Raw genomic sequence first — 18,061 nt, 5'->3', positions numbered from 1 at the left:
CACATTACAATCTGAGAAGTGGTTTGTTTTTGTTATGTAGAATGAGAGAGGATGAAATTTCAAAATGATTTTTTTGATCTTCCGTCAGCCCATAAGGCGCCCACTTATTGAATGTGATTTAACCTTTTCAATTTGCTTCAAATGGCAAATGACCAGAGGATGGTCAACGTTGAATTTTTCAGCAACTTCTCATGTACTTTTAAGAGGTTCAGCTTCAATGATAGCTTTCAGTTGGTCATTGTCAACATCTGATGATTAGCCACTATGCTCCTCATCTTCAAGGCTCATTTCTTTAGTAAAACTTCTTGAACCACCACTGCACTGTACATCTGTTAGCAGTTCCTGGGCCAAATGTGTTGATGTTATGAGTTGTTTCTGCTGCTTTAAGAACCATTGTGAACTTGAATAAGGAAACCACTTGCATTTGGTTTTTGTCTAACATAATTTCCATAGTCTAAAATAAATATAAAATACACAGCCAGTCATAAGTCATTGACAAAAAATGAGAAATGCCTATTAAAATGATGTATAACATAATCATGCTTATTTAAGAATGTATTCCAATATCAAATGGCAAAGTTCAGTAGTGCAAAAGCGTTATTACTTTTGCACCAACTTAATACTTGAAATGAGGTTCAAGGGCCCAGCGGCCTTGGCACCACTTGCCAGTTTATTTAGAAACACCGAATCTCAGGTTCCCCAACCTACTGAATCAGAAACTGCATTTTAAAAAGATCCTGAAGGCATTGATATGCACTGCCCCACTTGATTGAATTTCAACTTAGTGCTGGGTTTCATTATCAACCAGGGTCCATTTTTCAAAATATGTGCCCCCTGAAATGATAGAAGTCACCCCCTTCACCTGCCCAATGAGTACCCTCTCTGATGGCCAGTGCTCATGAGTCTGTGTTCCTAATGAAAGTGTGGCTCCTACTTAAGTGTGTTAGAGAAAGAAACGGAAGTGAGAACCACCGTGCCTGCTTCTGACCTTGACCACAGTCTGGTCCTTCTGGGATTCACCATGTTTGATTGTACTTCCCCAGCGTTGCTCGTGTTGGGAACTTGAACTAGAGCATTCATTCACACCCCTCTGATGGTCCACACTCCACCCCCCCATGGCACACTGGGTGAGCAATGGCATTGACCAGACCGAGGCATTTGGCTTATGGTCACGAAGCAGAGCAAACGTTCACCCGTGTCAGGCCCAGGACCTTGGCCTTATTAGCGCTGACCTACAAACTGAGCTCGTTATTGTGATGCTCCCCGTCAGGTAATGAAGCTTAAGCACCTACTGCTTCCAATTAGAGTGAACTATTGGCAATATGGTCTCAGCCCTCCAGCTACTTTTACAGTCTGAAATGGGGAAATGATATAAGGAAGGAAGGACAAAAGACATGTGGAATGAAAAAAAAAATAATAGCACTGAGGTCTGCAGGGTGGTTATCTTGACCACACGATGACTATTTCATTATCAGGAGATTTGGTGCTTTTTAAAATAGACACATTCTCAATATAGTAAGAAAGGACCTCCATGCTGTTCTCTTTAGTTGGGAATGTGGATGTTTGGAGGTTTGTCTGCTTATGTAATCAATCCAGAAAGTAGTTTTTTAACTTTAAAACTTTTTTTGCAGGTTTAAAGAAATCACCCCCGTCAATTTTACTACCTAGAAAAAAAAAATTGTGATTTCAACAGGCTTTACTCATTTTGTCAAATTTTTACTCCAATCCAGATGAGGAGAAGTATTGTGGAAAGATGCCAACGTGCATTTTAATTATAAATCACATTTGAACTTTTAAAGAAGAGGAAATGTTTTCATTTATCCTACATATTTAGAAGAAACTATTTCTACCCCATCTGATGTAAGAGTGGAGGAACTTTTCAAAAGAAATGTTTCTAGGCAGATCCCACTTTCATGTTTAATAGTGATTATTTGTAAATCTAACCAACTTTGGAGTTTATAGCTTTTGCCACCACTTTTGTATTTGAGCATTATCTTGTTTGCTATTTTTCTGGGTGTAAAAGTATTTAAACAATCATGTGAACTTGTCTTGTCATAGTACAGATGTGATTCTTAGGAAGGGCTCTAACTTGCCTGCTTTAGCTATAGCAAGACCTCGCTCCAGAAGATGAAGCAGGCGACCTGCTCCTGCTCGGGGTGAAGAGATGCACTGGCTGTGCTGTTGCCCTTCGGCTCAGCATTTTCGGGCACGTGGCAGAGGCATGCAGGGCCCTGAGAAGGCTTCATGGATGGAACAGGCCAGCGGGCTCTTCTCAGGGAACTTGTGAGTGAGTAGGGGAGACACAAAATGATGTGAACTGTTTTAATACGTGGTTGGAAGTAACCATCATGGGAGAAGTGAGAAGTGCTGTGCCCCTTCAGAGAAGGAAGCAGGAGAGAGGGGGTGAGGGAAGTCTCAGGGCAGCAGGGGCACATGGACTGAGTTTGAATGGATGGGTAGAACTTGAACGTGGATCACAGTCCTGCGTAAAAACCTGCTGTGGAGATAATAAACTAGAATGTGTAAAACTCTGTCCCTCATTATCATTGCCTTTGTTTCAAGGTAGAGGCAGACAAATAACCTGACAACTGGCCAAGCAAGCAAATAATGACATACAAAGCCCCCTTTTCAATCTTGTAATCTGCAGTGATTACACGGTGGGCACTAGTTCTAGGCTGGGCTCTTAGCCAGGACAACCAGCCAAGCAGCAAGCTATTCAACTGGACAAAGTCAAAAACATTCTCAAAGGAAGAGAAAGGACAAAAAAAGAGGAGGGGTGGTGTACAAATGATAATCGTAAAAAACAGCCCAGCCTTTACCAGGGGCTATTACGATATAGCCAGGAGTCCTAGAATAAGACTGTGCCTAAATGAGGCCACCCAGTATAGTACTTCAGTTGAAGTTCTTTTTAAATTTCTTATTTGATTTGCAGAGGTTCAAGGGCTCTTGTCTACATGGTGAACCAAAGACCCTGCAGTCTGGTTTTAGGTCTGCCACCACTGAAGCGGTGTGACCTGGGCCCATATACTCTCCAGGGACCTGGGTAGAGAAAAGCAACAGCAGTGACCACTTTATAAAGTGCCCAGAAATGCCCAGCAGAGGCAGCCAAGAAGGTTCCAGGGACTATGGCATACGGGAATGGAAGCAGATGAACTGTGAAGTCACTCAGCCTGCAGCTCCATGGCTGAGAAAAATCAGCTTAGAAAACTGGGTCAAACTAGAGTGGTGACTCTAATCAGAAACATGCAAGAGGAAACACTACAAACATGTTAGCCTGGGCAAAATTGATTGTTTTAAAAATAAAGATGAAGCAATAGATTAAAAGAAGAAATGCTCCATATCTTCTGCCCTGATATAACTGGGATGAAGAGTTAGAATTGAAGGTGGAGGAGGAAAGTTTCTATTTTAATCCACAAAAGAAAAGGCTCATTTTTCCCTTCAGTTTTAAGCACTTTTTTTTTTTTTTTAAAGTTTCAGGCTTATCTCCATGTTTCAGGTGTAAGAGAAAGGCCCTGTTCCACTCTGAATCTTGGGTTAACTGATGCCACTCATTGTCCCAATCAGTTCCCTAGAGGCTAAGAGGGCATTTTCTTTTTTCAAACTTAATTTTGTTTTTGTGAAATCACTAAGTCTTGGAAGGTGCTGGATGATACACACTGCTGTAATTATTGCTTAGCCAAGCCTGGTATGGTCAGCTTAGTTGTATAGAATGTGGCACTAGTAAGAAACAACATTGAGAATACAATCTCATGTGAAGCATTTAACTTGACAAAGGGCAGAATCTACATTCCACGAGTACATCTCAACCCCAGACACTGGGTTTGCAAAAATAATGTCTTGCATTGATGATATTTGGGATAGAATGTGCTTTAGTGGCAGTGTGACCCATGAGTATGACGAGGAACATAGCACAAAGTGTTTGCCTGACAACCAATGGGTCTCAAACTCATGTGAGGGTGTTATTGTCTTATATGAATGGCATTTTACTATAGAGGATGAGATGGTTGGATGGCATCACTGACTCAATGAACCTGCATTGGAGCAAACTCTGGGAGATGGTGAAGGCCAGGGAAGCCTGGTGTGCTGCAGTCCATGGGGTTGTAAAGAGTCAGATACAAGCTAGTGACTGAACAACAACTATACCAAAGAAAGTTTTCATTGTTATCATCTGAGTGCCTTCTGTACGGTAGGTATTGTAGTAAACCACATCTTATATGTATTATCTCACTTAATACACATAGCAATCAGTGAGATAGTTACTATTGCCTTCATGTTACAGATGAGGAAACCTAGTCTCAAAGATGCCTGGGGACTTGCCCAATATCATACAATTAGGAAATGATAATTCAGAGACCTAGTGTTCTCATTTAGATAGGAACAGCATGGGGAGGGAAGTGTTTTTTTTTTGTCATTTATTTAACATTTTTATTGGCGTATAGTTGATTTGGGCTTCCCAGGTGGCCCAGTGGGAAAGAATCTGCCTGCTGATACAGGAGATGCAAGAGGGTCAGGTTGGATCCCTGGGTTCAGAAGATCCCCTGGGATAGGAAATGGCAACCTGATCCAGTATTCTTCCCTAGAAAACTTCATGGACAGAGAAGCCAGGTGGGCTATAGTGCGTGGGTTTGCAAAGTGTTGGACATGACTGAGCACACACATAGATGATTTACAATGCTATGTTTGTTTCACGTGCACAGCAAAGTGAATCAGTTATACATATACATATATCCATTACTTTTTAGATTCTTTTCCCATATCATTTATTATACAGTATTGAGTAGAGTTGCCTGTGCTATACAGTAGGTCCTTACATAAATTTTAGAGGACTCTACAATTAGGAGGAAGAGGGATGAATGGATACTGTGGAGTCTGAGAGTCCCTACCACAACCCTGCTGACTAATTATGAAAAGAAATTAAATGTGGCAGGACCCCTAACTTGCTTTTAGAAACTTACTCCTTCACAAAGAGCCTATCCATCATGGAAATTATAGGAATGAAAACTATTCTTCTGGTCTTATTGCTTGTTCAGCTTTCTTCCTATGTTCTTATAAATACAATGTGAATTGAGTTTTAAGGAAAAATACCATAGGGCAAGTGTTCAGCTTTTTCAAGTTCAAATATCTATCATTTTTTCAATTCCTTTCAGCCAATCACATGGTAATTCTATCATGGGGTCGTACTTGTGTGTCTGCAACTACTTGTTCATAACTGATTCTAAGCATCATGGTCTAAGAAAAGATTACCATCTTAATACTGACATCTTTGCCAGCCCTGGTGGAATAATCAGGCTTGTTAGGAGTAACATACAGATGAAAGCAAGCGTGCTTATACTGTTGCATGAAGATGTGAAAATAGTGAGCTGAGTGGCCAACTTGTGTTCCTCAATCAGATTGTCTGTTGCCTCTGATAGCACTGAACTAGTAGACAAAACTGCTTCCCAAGTTTATATTAAGGAGCAAAATTTATTTAACATGACAGAAACAGGAATATACAGAAGAGTCATAGTACTTGGTGAAGTTAGTATGCTGGGATATATGGTTTGGAGGTTATACACGTGTATTGTTTTCTGACAAGGTAGGTTCATCTGGACACCTTAAGCACTTTCCTCTTTATATTTGTTGATCTCTGTTTTCATTCTCTACACACAAAATTATCAGCATTCATTCTGGATCCATATGAGGGTGCATGTGTGTGTCTTTGCTTCCCTTTTCATTTGCTGAGTCAGCAAGTAGATGCAGTTCTGATGCTCTGGCTTTGTTTCACCCCAATCTTGAGGTTTTTCTCCTCTCCATCCCCATACAGTATTTCCTTGGACTGATAATCTACTTTGCTAGGGTTTTGTTAGTTTTAGTTGCTGCCTTCCTCTTTGGGTGTTGAGAATTCCTGTTCCCCTATACCTGGGTTTCCCAGCCCCTCTTCCTCAGCAGGTCTGGGTCTCAGCCAAATTGTGGACTTTACCTTTCTGCCCTCTTCTTTCTGAATAAGTCTCCCCCATGACATTTCCCTCTTCAGCACAAATTCCTGGGTAGCTTAAAATGATCTACTCCAAGCATGATGATTCTTTGTAGTTTCCTGTTTTGTTTTTAAAATGCATGCAAATCTTGGATTCTGCAGCACAATTGATCCATTTGTTTAAAGAAACAAATGGTTTAAATGAACGGTTAAAACATTCACCTCCCTCTGCCTCAAATCTTCAAGTCACACTTAATTTGCAGGAAAATAAGCCATGTTTATCCTGTGGCTTTGCACAATCTTTCAGCACGTGGCTCCAAACCTCCATGGAGTCAAAGTTTTCTTAGTCAAAGAAAATGCGCTGTAATAGTGGGATTTGAGTTAAGGGATTTTTAAAAATCCCTTTATTTTATTTTACTTATTTCCCCAGCTTTATTGAAGGATAAGTGACAACATAAATAGAATATTAAAAATAAAAACTGTATATATTTAAGGTGTATAACTTGATGTTTTGAAATACAACTTTGTAAAATAATTGCCACAGCCAAGTTAAATTAACATATCCATTGCCTCATAGTTACCATTTTCTTTTTCGTCTTTTTCTTTTTTTAAATTGAAGTATAGTTGATTTACAATATTGTGCTACTTTTGAGTATATATCAAAGTGATTCATTCATTCATTCATTCATCTACATATATATATATATATATATACATATATATATATACTTTTCAGATTCTTTTCCATTATATGTTATTACAAAATACTGAATATAGTTCCCTGTGCTATACAGTAGATCCTTATTGTTTCTCTGCATTTTCTTTTTCTTTCTTCTTTTTTTAATAGTGAGAACACTTATGATCTACCCTCTTAGTAAATTTCATGCATACAATGGATTATTATTAACTATAGTCATATTGCTATACATTAGATCTATAATATTTATCATGCATAACTGAAACTTTGTACTTTTTTGACCAGTATCTCTCCATTTCCCTCTCCCCCAAGTTCCTGGCAACCACCATTCTACTCTGTTTCTACATTGACTATTTTAGAATGTCTGTGTAAGTGATATTATGCAGTATTTATCTTTCCATGGCTGGCTTATTTCACTTAATTTGATGTGAACCCAGTCTATCCATGTTGTTGCAAATGGTAGGATTTCCTTCTCTTGCAAGCTGGATAATTTTCCATGGGTGTGTGTGTGTGTGTGTGTGTGAATGTGTGTATCTTTGTCCATTCATCCATGATGGAAGTTTAGATTGTCTCTGTATCTTGGCTACTGTGAAGGGAAAGGCTCTCACCTAAGCCTGGAAAACACTGTTGTTGTTGTTGTTCAGTCCATAAGGCATGACTGACTCTTTGCAACCCCATGGACTACAGCATGCCAAGCTCCTCTGTCTTCCGCTACCTCCGGGAGTTTGCTCGGATTCATGTCCATCGAGTAGGTGGTGCTGTCTAACATCTCATCCTCTGCTGCCTGCTTCTCCTCTTGCCCTCACTCTTTCCCAGCATCAGTCTTTTCCAATGAGTCAGCTCTTCACATCAGGTGGCCAAAGTATTGGACTTTCAGCTTCAGCAACAGTCCTTCCGATGAATATTCAAGGTTGATTTTCTTTAGGATTGACTGTTTGATCTCCTTCCATAGAAACAATGACTCACAGGTCTGGTCCAACCAACAGTTCTGGTCTCTTCCTGTGTTTTGTTTGACTGTCTAAGTGAAATTGCCTCCCCCATGACCTTAACTGCAGGCATAGAGGAACTGAGCTTTCTGTTCCTGACCCTCAAGAGGAACCTCATACTGTTTAGTGGTCTGTTGACTTTAATATTTCTAGTCATTTGAAGCTACATTTTATTTATTTACCTTTCAATTTATTTATACTGCTACTTTCTCTGGCCTAGAAATGACTGGTATGTTCATTTTTAACTCTGTGGTTTAACCTCTGTGTATACCATTATTAAAATCAATTTTAGAAAGTCACAAGCATGCTGTGGAGACCCATCCCTAAATACTTTTATGAATGATTTAGTGCATAGCTAAATAATTACATTTTGTGGCTGAAAGACTCAGAATTGATAAGTAAGAGGGATTGGCTATTTCGTTGCCTTTCTTAAATATATACTAAAATTATGAATTCTTATATATTTAAAATGTAAAATCACTTTGATAGCATAGTTGAGAACTCTGGGGGATTTTTCCTCCACCCACATTTTTCTAAATTTGGTTTCTTAAGTATTAGGAAAATACTGGGTTAAGTATAGGTCTGATCATTATGAGCAATATACGGGGCACCCAAAAAGAATGATGTCTTGTCCTAGTCCTTGAGAGCAAGGAGACAGAATGAATGTGTATCTACATATGTATCAGGGCTTCCCTGGTGGCTCAGCAGTAAAGAATCTGCCTGCAATGCAGAAGACATTGGGTTTGATCCCTGGCTTGGGAAGATTCCCTGGAGAAGGAAATAGCCACCCACTCCAGTATTCTTGCCTGGGGAATCCCATGGACAGAGAAATTCTGGCAAGCTACAATCCATGGGCTCACAAGGGTCAGACACCACTTAGCAACTAAACCATCACCACCACCTACATAGGTTTCAAAGGCTGATGGGTGACGAATATGGAGTGATGATTTATTCATTCATTCCACATATACTCATTAAGCTTCCCCTACATCCCAAATACTGTGCTTCGTCTTGCAGAGGAGATGGTAGATGAAATTGACAAGGTCCTTGCCCTCATGAATCCATTTGGATTGATGCCATATTTATTGAATTGTTATTACATGCCAGGCATTGTTCTGCCACCTTCACATGTACTAACTCTTAATCTTTCCATAACTATCATGAGGCATGAGATACATTTACAACTCATAAGTGCTGGAACCAAGATTTGAACTCTAGCAATACCTCCATAACACAACTCCAACTTACATAATCCACCAACATGCACAGGTTTATCAACCTGTAAACTGTGATAAGTGCTTAGAAAGAAGAGTACAAGATGCTATTTGTGGGCAGCAAGGGAAGCGGGGTTAGAGAAGAACACATGAAGAATGATTTAGTTACCAGTTAAGTGAGAACAGAAGATAGACTGAGTCAAGTGAAAGAACTTGCTGTGTCCAGCTATGCTTTTACCTGGCTAGAGCAATTTCTAGATAATCTTAGTCCAATCATTAACCTCTATGCGCTCAACTGTTTTCATGATTCCTATTTGGTTGCATTGCCCTTAACACCCATATGATTGTGTGCAACTTAATTAAACCCAGTGCTTTCTTTCTTTTAAAGGTTTGAAGCCCATCCCCCCCCCCGTTTTTTTTTCCTGAGGTAGGAAAGTATGTTTCCATTAATTGCATCCTGCTTGAGGCTAATCCACCATACAGCTGTGGTTGGTGTCCAGGTGTGATTCTGAGGGCCTTTTCCTTGCCCCCCATGAGAGGATAGGTCTTTCTAGGTCACGAGACCTAGTTCCTCAGGGAAGGAATCTTGAGCTTTTCACCATCAGCATCATGATCATCTGATTCTAACCCTTTCCTGGATATCTAGATAATGAGTTTCCTGGAACGCAGACAGACCTCTTAACATCACTGCTTTTTGATACTGTTGAACTCTAGAAATTGAACTCTTTCTCTATTTCATTTCATAGCAACTTTAGTCTTAGTTAAACAGTTGAAGGATCCATCTCTACTTTTCCTTTTTGCCTCCCCAATCTTAATTATACAAATTCATTTTTGATAATATTTACTGCTTCCAGAACACAGGACAGTCTCATTCTTTTTTTAAAAAATATATTTTAATTTGTAAGATCCATACCTCTTAATGGTTTTCTTTGCTTAACTCAATTCATTAAACTTTTTTCCAAGTCTGCAGGGATTTCTGTATGCTATTTACGTGATATCCTTTGAACTCAATAATGCAACTTGGTGTACATGCCTGCTTATATTACCCAGCTATATCATGTACTCTTCAAGGGTGAGAATTATGCCTTTTCTTTATAATTCTTCTACAGAGTCCTGTATGTTGGCTAACTGTGCCAACTCAAAAATATTCCTAAATAATGAATACAGTGTCAGCTCTTTATTAGTTGTCTATGACTTTCTCTGTGTGGTCTCAACCTTGACTTTAGTTTGCAACTGAAAATACACTCTTTATATGGTATTAACTAAGGATAAACAGTGTGTTCATTGATTGACTTTCTTACCTTCCAATCTGTAGTGTTGGCATGGAGAGGAGTTAACCGTCACATATTTTGGGTTTCCACTGTCCTTAAAAGAAAAGTCCAAATGCTGCAATGAACATAATAGAGTCTTAAAGAAAGACTCACAACAAAGCCAAACCAAAGTAGCCAACCTACCAATGGACAAACAAAATAATGTTTCAGAGATGCTCAGGAAAAGAGAAAAATCCTTTACAGTAATCTATTGGAGAGGTTAGTGAAATTCCTACATTGGGAGGGTTGACTCTAGATAACCCTGAAGTTTCTTTCCAAGTAAGATGCTATTTTAAAATTCATAGTCAAAATTAAAGAAGAGGACTAAAAGGAATGTTAGCAAGTGACTGTAAAATTGAGGCCTTGGGAATTTTTGGTGAGAAGGTCAATAGTTATTTTCTGTTGAGTTAGATGCTAAGTGCTGTGGGATGCTTTCAAAGCAACTGTGATAAATTATTAAGTACCTGTAATTTATTACCCACATCAGGGAATAATATATTGCAGTGTGAGCTGATGACAGAGGCAGTGCTGGCTGAAGCATTTGTCTAGATATTGCACAAGATTGTCTGAAAAGCAACAGGCTCATTAGTAACTCAGGTTGTTTCAGGAGACTGTGTTTTCCTTGTTATGAGTTTTTCCATTTCCAACTAGAAAGTGAAGAATTGTAGAGACACATTTACACTAGTCAAGTGCTCTGGTGAGACTTCTGCCCTCTGAAATTATTGGGATAATCACTGGTGTTTTCCACGTGTTAGAAATGAAGGACAGGACATGACTTCTTCTATTTAAAATAAATGTTTTATGAATTCTTGATAAATACATATTTGGACTTTTGACTTTTCAGTTATCTGTGGCCGATGTGAAATGCTGTTAATCTATTGTTTGTTAACCTAGTTGCAAGCTGCATTTTCTATTCTGCTTAGTGTAATTTTATGAGGAATAATTCACACTAAGCATGCAGAAGCATGCCTCACATAAGGATTAATTCATAAAGTCCCTAGAGATGACCGTTTTTCATAGCATCTTCACAATCTGAGTATTTTTTTCTACTGATTCAAAGCACATCATTGAATTTGTTATCTGGGGGACAATAAAAAATACTCTTGCATTTTCCTTGCTAGCAATTATAGGAGCCCTTGTCATATGCTGTGGCTTGTTAGCTCTGAAACACCTTGAAAATCTTTAATTTATTTCACATAACTTCTGGAAATTCTTACTTTTTTTTTTTTTTATCATTCTCTATTGTAACTGATGCTTTTCTTCTGAGGTATTCTAAATTTTACCTCCGTTCTAATGTGTTCAACATCAGTGCTACTTATAGACAAATTATTCCACTGCTCTTGAGAGCTTTCCATAAAACTTTAAAAGCATCTATCCACCTGTACTAAGCAGTGTGCTGGTTGAAGAGAGGAGGAAGGAGAGGTGAGAGGTGGATAAGTGACAGCTGGAAGAGGACGGTGGAGTCTTGGAAAAGCAGAGAAAGTTCAGAACAGTCTAGAATGTAACCAAGAGCAAGACTGTGTGTACTAAGTACCTCCCAGCTGAAAAGTAGGAGACCTTCAATCATTCTGCCTGTTAATATCACTTACCATATTATATTCACATGAAAATGTTTAATAATTGATAGGAATCATCAGCTCATACTTACTTATAGTTTATAACCTATTAGAAAGTTGAAAGAAAAAATGACCATGCAAATAAACTAGAAGAACCAATAGGCTGATAGTCTGTTGGAACTGGATTATCCGGAGCAAAGGAAACCTTAGTTGTAGACCGTCTATTTTTTTTTTAAAACATTATACTTTCCTTTGTCCAGGATTCTGTCTTAGACCTCATTTGAGAGTCATGAGGCAAAGACATATCAGAGTTAGAAGGACCAGTCAAGACTAGAACTGTGTGGCCTTTCAAAAGACCATGTATTGGGTGGGGGGGCCACTGAGCTCTTTGTTAATTACTAACCCATAATGAGCAATTTACCAAGTATGTCAGGCTCTGTTCTAAGTGTTTTACATGTGTTAAGTCATATCAATCCTATGAGGTTAGTACTACTTACTGTTCCCATTAAGATGAGAAGGCCATTGAGGCACAGAGAAGTTAAGTAACTTGACTAAGGTCACACAGCTAGTAAATCAGACCTGAGTCTGGGCACAGGCAGTCTCCCCCAGTGTCTGCATTTCTAGTAGTCACTGCTGTCCTCTGCCTGTCCACTGTGGCTCAGCAATGTCTTTACTCCACAGGAGTCACATTCAATTAAGGGCACAGGGCCCTGTTTCCCTTCTCATGGCCTCTGTTGCTGCAGACTCCACTTGCGTCTTCAACGTCTACACTCCTGTTAAATAAAACACATGAAAGTGCATATAAATTGCAAAGACCAATAAGAATGTAATTTCATTATTTCCCAAACAGGTAAGCTTGCCCCTTAAGTCCTTTTCCACCTTAAATTTAAAAGTTTTCTTATTTTCTAAAGCCTGTAGGGTGATAGAATTCTGCTCTGCCCCAAAGGATGCTAGCTTTCTATTTATATTTAAATCCAGTACAATGAAAAGCACAGTTGCTGGGTCACACCAGCCATGTGGCAGGGGCTCCGTGACTACACATTGCTGGCGGCTACTGTCCCAGACAGGGCAGCAACAGGACATGTCTATCACTGTAGAACGTTCTCTTGGGTGGCACTAGACAGATCACATAAGATAGTATTTCCTTTTAAATGAGGCAACATCATAATTATATCACTTTGGCATTGGACGATCTCATTTTTTAATCATTGGCTTTACACTTATAGAATAAATAGAATACCATGTCTCTCCCCCTCATTCCTCTTGTTTATTTACTTTTCCCTTTAAAATAAATACACTTGGCCCTGTTTCTTTCTTTTTTTTTTTCTTCCCTTCAGTTTTTTTGCTTCCACTCACTCTTTCATACTGAAAATGTGTGAAAGCAGCTGCCCAAGCCCATTAAATGTGTCAACACCTTTGCCTCCAGGCAGTCTCCTTCCAGACTTCCTTCAGGCAGCTTCCTGACCTGCAGGAGAACCCTCTGAGACAGACCCCTTGGACTTGAGGCTCTGCATCACCCTTGAATTCAATTTCTTCCTGAAAGGCATTCATATGTTATGTATTTATTTGCATTTTTCCTGCTATGTATTTGTTTATTAGTAAGATAGCAACTTCACTTTCACTTTCCACTTTCATGCATTGGAGAAGGAAATGGCAACCCACTCCAGTATTCTTGCCTGGAGAATCCCAGGGACAGAGGAGCCTGGTGGGCTGCTGTCTATGGGGTCGCACAGGGTCGAACACAACTGAAGTAACTTAGCAGCAGCAGCAAGATAGAATTCACACAGCGCACATGTCAAAGAGCATCCAGGATTCTATTTAGTAAATCACCCGAGATCGCCAATTTCATGTATCTTTCAGGCCATCCAACACTTTAACAGTGCCTTGCACATTTCAACAGACCATTGGCCTAATCCTATGGAGCAGACATTTAGTAGCAGCTCTCTAGTTTTTAAAAGTCACAACAAAGAGGATCTGTTGTTTGTTAGATACTCTCACTGGAAGACAGAGGCTGGACTGTTCACTCTTTTATTTATTAATCGACCAGACATTTATTTCCTATCACTAATAGGGCACACTTTCCAGGACACTGAGGAGTCAGGGTTAAAGGCACGGCATTAACCTGAAAGAGCCAATGGCCTAGCCAGGAAAACCAACGGCTAAGTAAGTGACGATAATGTGGTGGAATAAATGCTCTGATTAGAGATTTCTAAACTGTGTTGATGGAATTATCAATGACCAGCCCACACTAGGAGGATGTGGAATCAGGAAAGTCTTCTGGAGAAGTGAACCCTCCAGATGAGTCTTGCAAGACAACAGGTATCTAAGCAAAGGCTTGCAAGAGTATGACTTTTGCAGGTGTTGAGTGGGTATGGGGTTATTGGTGACAAATGAAACTAAAGGCCGAGCTAGATTATGAAGAGACTGGATTTTATCCTGGAAAAAAAAAAATGGCATGCTGTTGGAGTATTTAAGCAAGGAGTAACACTCACCATTGAATTAATATTTTAGACCACACACAATGCCAACTATTGAACTGAAGGCAAAAATACTGGAGAAGAGGTAATTGCAATAATCCAGGTGAGGGCTAAGGAGGGTTTTAACTAAAACCATGCAGGGGAGAGGGAGAGAGTGGGCAGATTAAAGAGGGATTTTGGGTTTGAAACAGCAAGACTTAGTAACACATTGAATGAGGGCAATTAAGCACAGTGAGGAGTCTAGGATAATGGCCAGGTTTCAATCAAAGATATTGCTGCAAAAATTTCTCCATGGGTGAAAGACCACGTTAAATGATACCTATAATTCTTTGCAGGACTATGGGTCATAATTTAAAATTTTATTAACTTTTAGGACTCCTGACAACTTCCACTGAATATTGTACAATATAATAAAGTTAACACTTAACATCTATATAATATGGTGGGATATCCTTTTTTCAGATACTTTAGCAAAACATTAAACATAAAATACTTAATATTGGCAAGGCTGCTGTACAGTCATATTTTAGTGTTATTTTTCTTGAAGTATAATTGATGTGCAATATTATGAAAGTTACAAGTATACAATATAGTGATTTGTAGTTTTTAAAGGTCTGACTCCCTTTATACTTATTATAAAATATTGGCTATATTCCCTGTGTTGTGCAATATAGCCTTATAGCTATTTTATACTTAATAGTTTGTACCTTTTAAGTCCTTACCCCTATATTGCTCCTTCCTGTTTCCCTCTCCCTACTGATAACCACTAGCTTGTTTTCTATATCTGTGAATCTGTTTCTTTTTTGTTATATTAACTAGTTATTGTATTTTTAGAATCTACAAATAGGTGATGATATACAGTATTTGTTTTTCTTTGTCTGGCTTATTTCACTTAGCATAATACCCTCCACCTCCATCTATGCTATTGCAAATGGCAAAATGTCATTCTTTTTTATGGCTGGGTAGTATTCCATTGTGTGTGTATAATATACTATATATGTAGTATAATACGCACATACACACACACACACGTGACACATTTTCTTTATCCGTCCACATGTTAATGAACACTTAAATTGCTTCCATATCTTAGCAATTGTAAATAATCCTGCTCTGAAAATTTGGGTACATGCATCTTTTTGAATTAGTGTCTTTGTTTTTTCTTTCAAGTATATATATATATATATATATATATATATATATATATACACACACACACACACACACACACACACATATATATACACACACACACACACACACATATATATATACACACACACACACATATTATATATAACCAGGAATGGAATTGCAGGGTCATGTTGTAGTTCTAATTTTAGATTTTTTAGAAACTTGAGTACTATTTTCCACAGTGGCTGTATCCATTTACATTCCCACCAATAGTGTATGAGGGTTCCCTTTTCTCCACATCCTTGTCAACATTTGTGATTTGTGTTATTTTTGATCACAGTCATTCTGATAGATGTGAAATCGTATCTGATTGTGGGTTTGATTTGCATTTCCCTAATGATTAGCAATGTTGGGCATCTTTTCATGTGCCTGTTGGTCATCTGCATGTTCTCTTTGTGAAAATGTCTGCTCAGATCTTCTGATCATTTTTAATTGGGTTGGGTTTTTTTTTATATTGAATTGTACGCGCTATTCACGTATTTTAGATATTAACCACTTATTGATCATATTATTTGCAAATATTTCTCTCATTCTGTAGGTTAATTTATACTATTGCTGGTAATAGTATAAAGTTGTATAATTCTTTTGGAAAATAATTTGGCAGTATGTACTAAAAGGTCTTCCCAAGTGACGCTAGTGGTAAAGAACACACCTGCCAATGCAGGAGACATAAGAGATGTGGTTTTGATCCTTGACTTGGGAAGATTCCCTGAAAGAGGGCATGACAACCTACTCCAGTATTCTTGCCTGGAGAATCCCATGGACAGAGGAATCTGGCAGGCTATAATTCATAGGATCACAAAGAGTCAGACACAGCTGAAGCAACTTGGCAGGCACACACACTAAAAAGTATAGAGCGCATAAAAATATGTTCATCTTGCCATGAAATTATGTCAAAGATAGTCTTCAAAAGAAGAAAAGAGCTATGATATGTAAGTGTGTATTGCATTGGTACTTAGACCTGTGAACTATTGTTCATGACCTAAATGCTGAAGAACAAGGAGAAGAGTAAGTAAAATTGGTTATGTAAATTTCAAGGAAGGTTGACTAGCTGAGAAAATGATGACAATCAGTACTGTACAAGGAAACCACGTGTGCTAAGTCTTAAAGCACATCTTGCTAGAAACCCAGTGTTCTTTCTGCGGCTTCTCTTGAAATAGCATAGAAGAATACTAACAGAACGATGAGCAGTGGAAAACGGAACACCAAAATTATGTGCACATTAATAAAAACTGATAATTATGGGTTTATGTGGATAAAGCCTGAAATATGTTGAAAAAAAAATTTAACACTAGGATGGTAAGGTTGTGGACAGTATTATTTTCCATGCTCTTCTTTAGCTGTTGTTCCGTCTGTTTTTGTGCTATGATGCCACAATGATACTTTAACAATTATAAAAGTGAAAAAAAATAGCAAAACAGTTTTATTTTGGTTTAGAATTGTATTGTTTAGGTCTTCAGTTTTTCCACGAGATTGCTTGTTATTATCCTTTCCAATTTAGAAGAGTTAGCTATTTAATAATAGAACACATGTGCAGCAATTCTAGTACTGCATTCTGCTTTCTAAAAATTCATTCAGCACAAATTTCACAGAAGCCCACCTACACTTTGGAGCTATTTAATTTTTCACAGTATTATGCCCATGTTGTATGGTAGCAACCATGGAAAAATAAATTGAATGCTAACCATGCTGCAGAAAATAGATGAAATGTATGCTGTGAGCTCTAAAAATGACAAATCCAGTGTTATTTTGGCTGTTTTTCATGCTTAATAATTATAAATGGAAGCAGGAAGAAACAGGCCCTGTATCTGAATTCTCACTTCTCTTGTGTCACATCCCACCTGAAGCTATTCAGCACCATCTCCTTTTCATCTGATGCTGTGGCTTCTTTCCTTACCTTCTTCCTCCTCCTCTTTGCCCACTTTTTGCCTTTTCTCACATAACTTGTGATTTCGCCTACCTGAGTCCCACAGACACTGGAGATGTTTTTCCCCAGAGGACAATGAGCGAGCATTTATTCGACTCTGGATTTTTGTCCTCATGAAAGGCATTGACCTGTTTCTCCCTCTTTTTCCTCCTTAAACTTCTCACATAAATTGCCTCGGAGAGGCTTCCATGTCCATTCACTTCTCTTTGCACAATGCTGTGTCCAATTAGAGCCCAATGAGAACCTGGTTCCTATTGACACCGTCGACATCTAAGAAGATTAGTGATTTTTTTTTCTAAAATAAAACAGATAAACCACACAGATATCATGTCAATAGGATCAAAGAAAATGAAAGAAAGGTAATATCACCCTTTTGAGGGCTGTGGATCGGAGCTGGTGGAGGGTGAGAAAAACCTTTCACCAGAAAACAATGTGGTCACCTGATTTCACATAAATCACGGTATCTGGGACACCCATGACACCCAGAGGGATTAGACAGCATAATCCCTGTTGCACAGTGACTAATGCAGGAAAAGAATTTAACAGTTTTTGGGTGACATTGTTAGGTTGCATGATTGTTCCCAATTTTATGCCCAGCTGCTGCTGTTACAAAATCTGTGAGACTTAAAATGAATATTTATTATTTGGTATTAAAATAAAGAAATGACTTATAAATCCAATACCATTTGCTTCTTTCACCTCTTGGAGCCCCAATTCTGTGAAAATCAGGGTCTAGTCTCATCTCCC

The 18,061-nt window shown here is 38.6% G+C and overlaps 1 protein-coding gene and 1 pseudogene across 1 annotated transcript in view; one reads left to right on the top strand and one right to left on the bottom strand.

The window, feature by feature from the left end:
• The window catches only part of LOC136171048 (ATP synthase F(0) complex subunit C2, mitochondrial pseudogene), a 35,722-nt pseudogene extending 33,476 nt beyond the window's left edge, over positions 1 to 2,246 (bottom strand).
• Positions 1 to 18,061, top strand: part of GRM8 (glutamate metabotropic receptor 8) — an 801,794-nt gene that overhangs the window by 295,673 nt on the left and 488,060 nt on the right. The window lies entirely within an intron of this gene.

Source organism: Muntiacus reevesi, chromosome 6 (genome assembly GCF_963930625.1).
Source record: "Muntiacus reevesi chromosome 6, mMunRee1.1, whole genome shotgun sequence".
Taxonomy (NCBI): Eukaryota; Metazoa; Chordata; class Mammalia; order Artiodactyla; family Cervidae; genus Muntiacus; species Muntiacus reevesi.
Note: the sequence above shows the minus strand (reverse complement) of the source record. Positions and strands in the feature narration are given on the sequence as shown.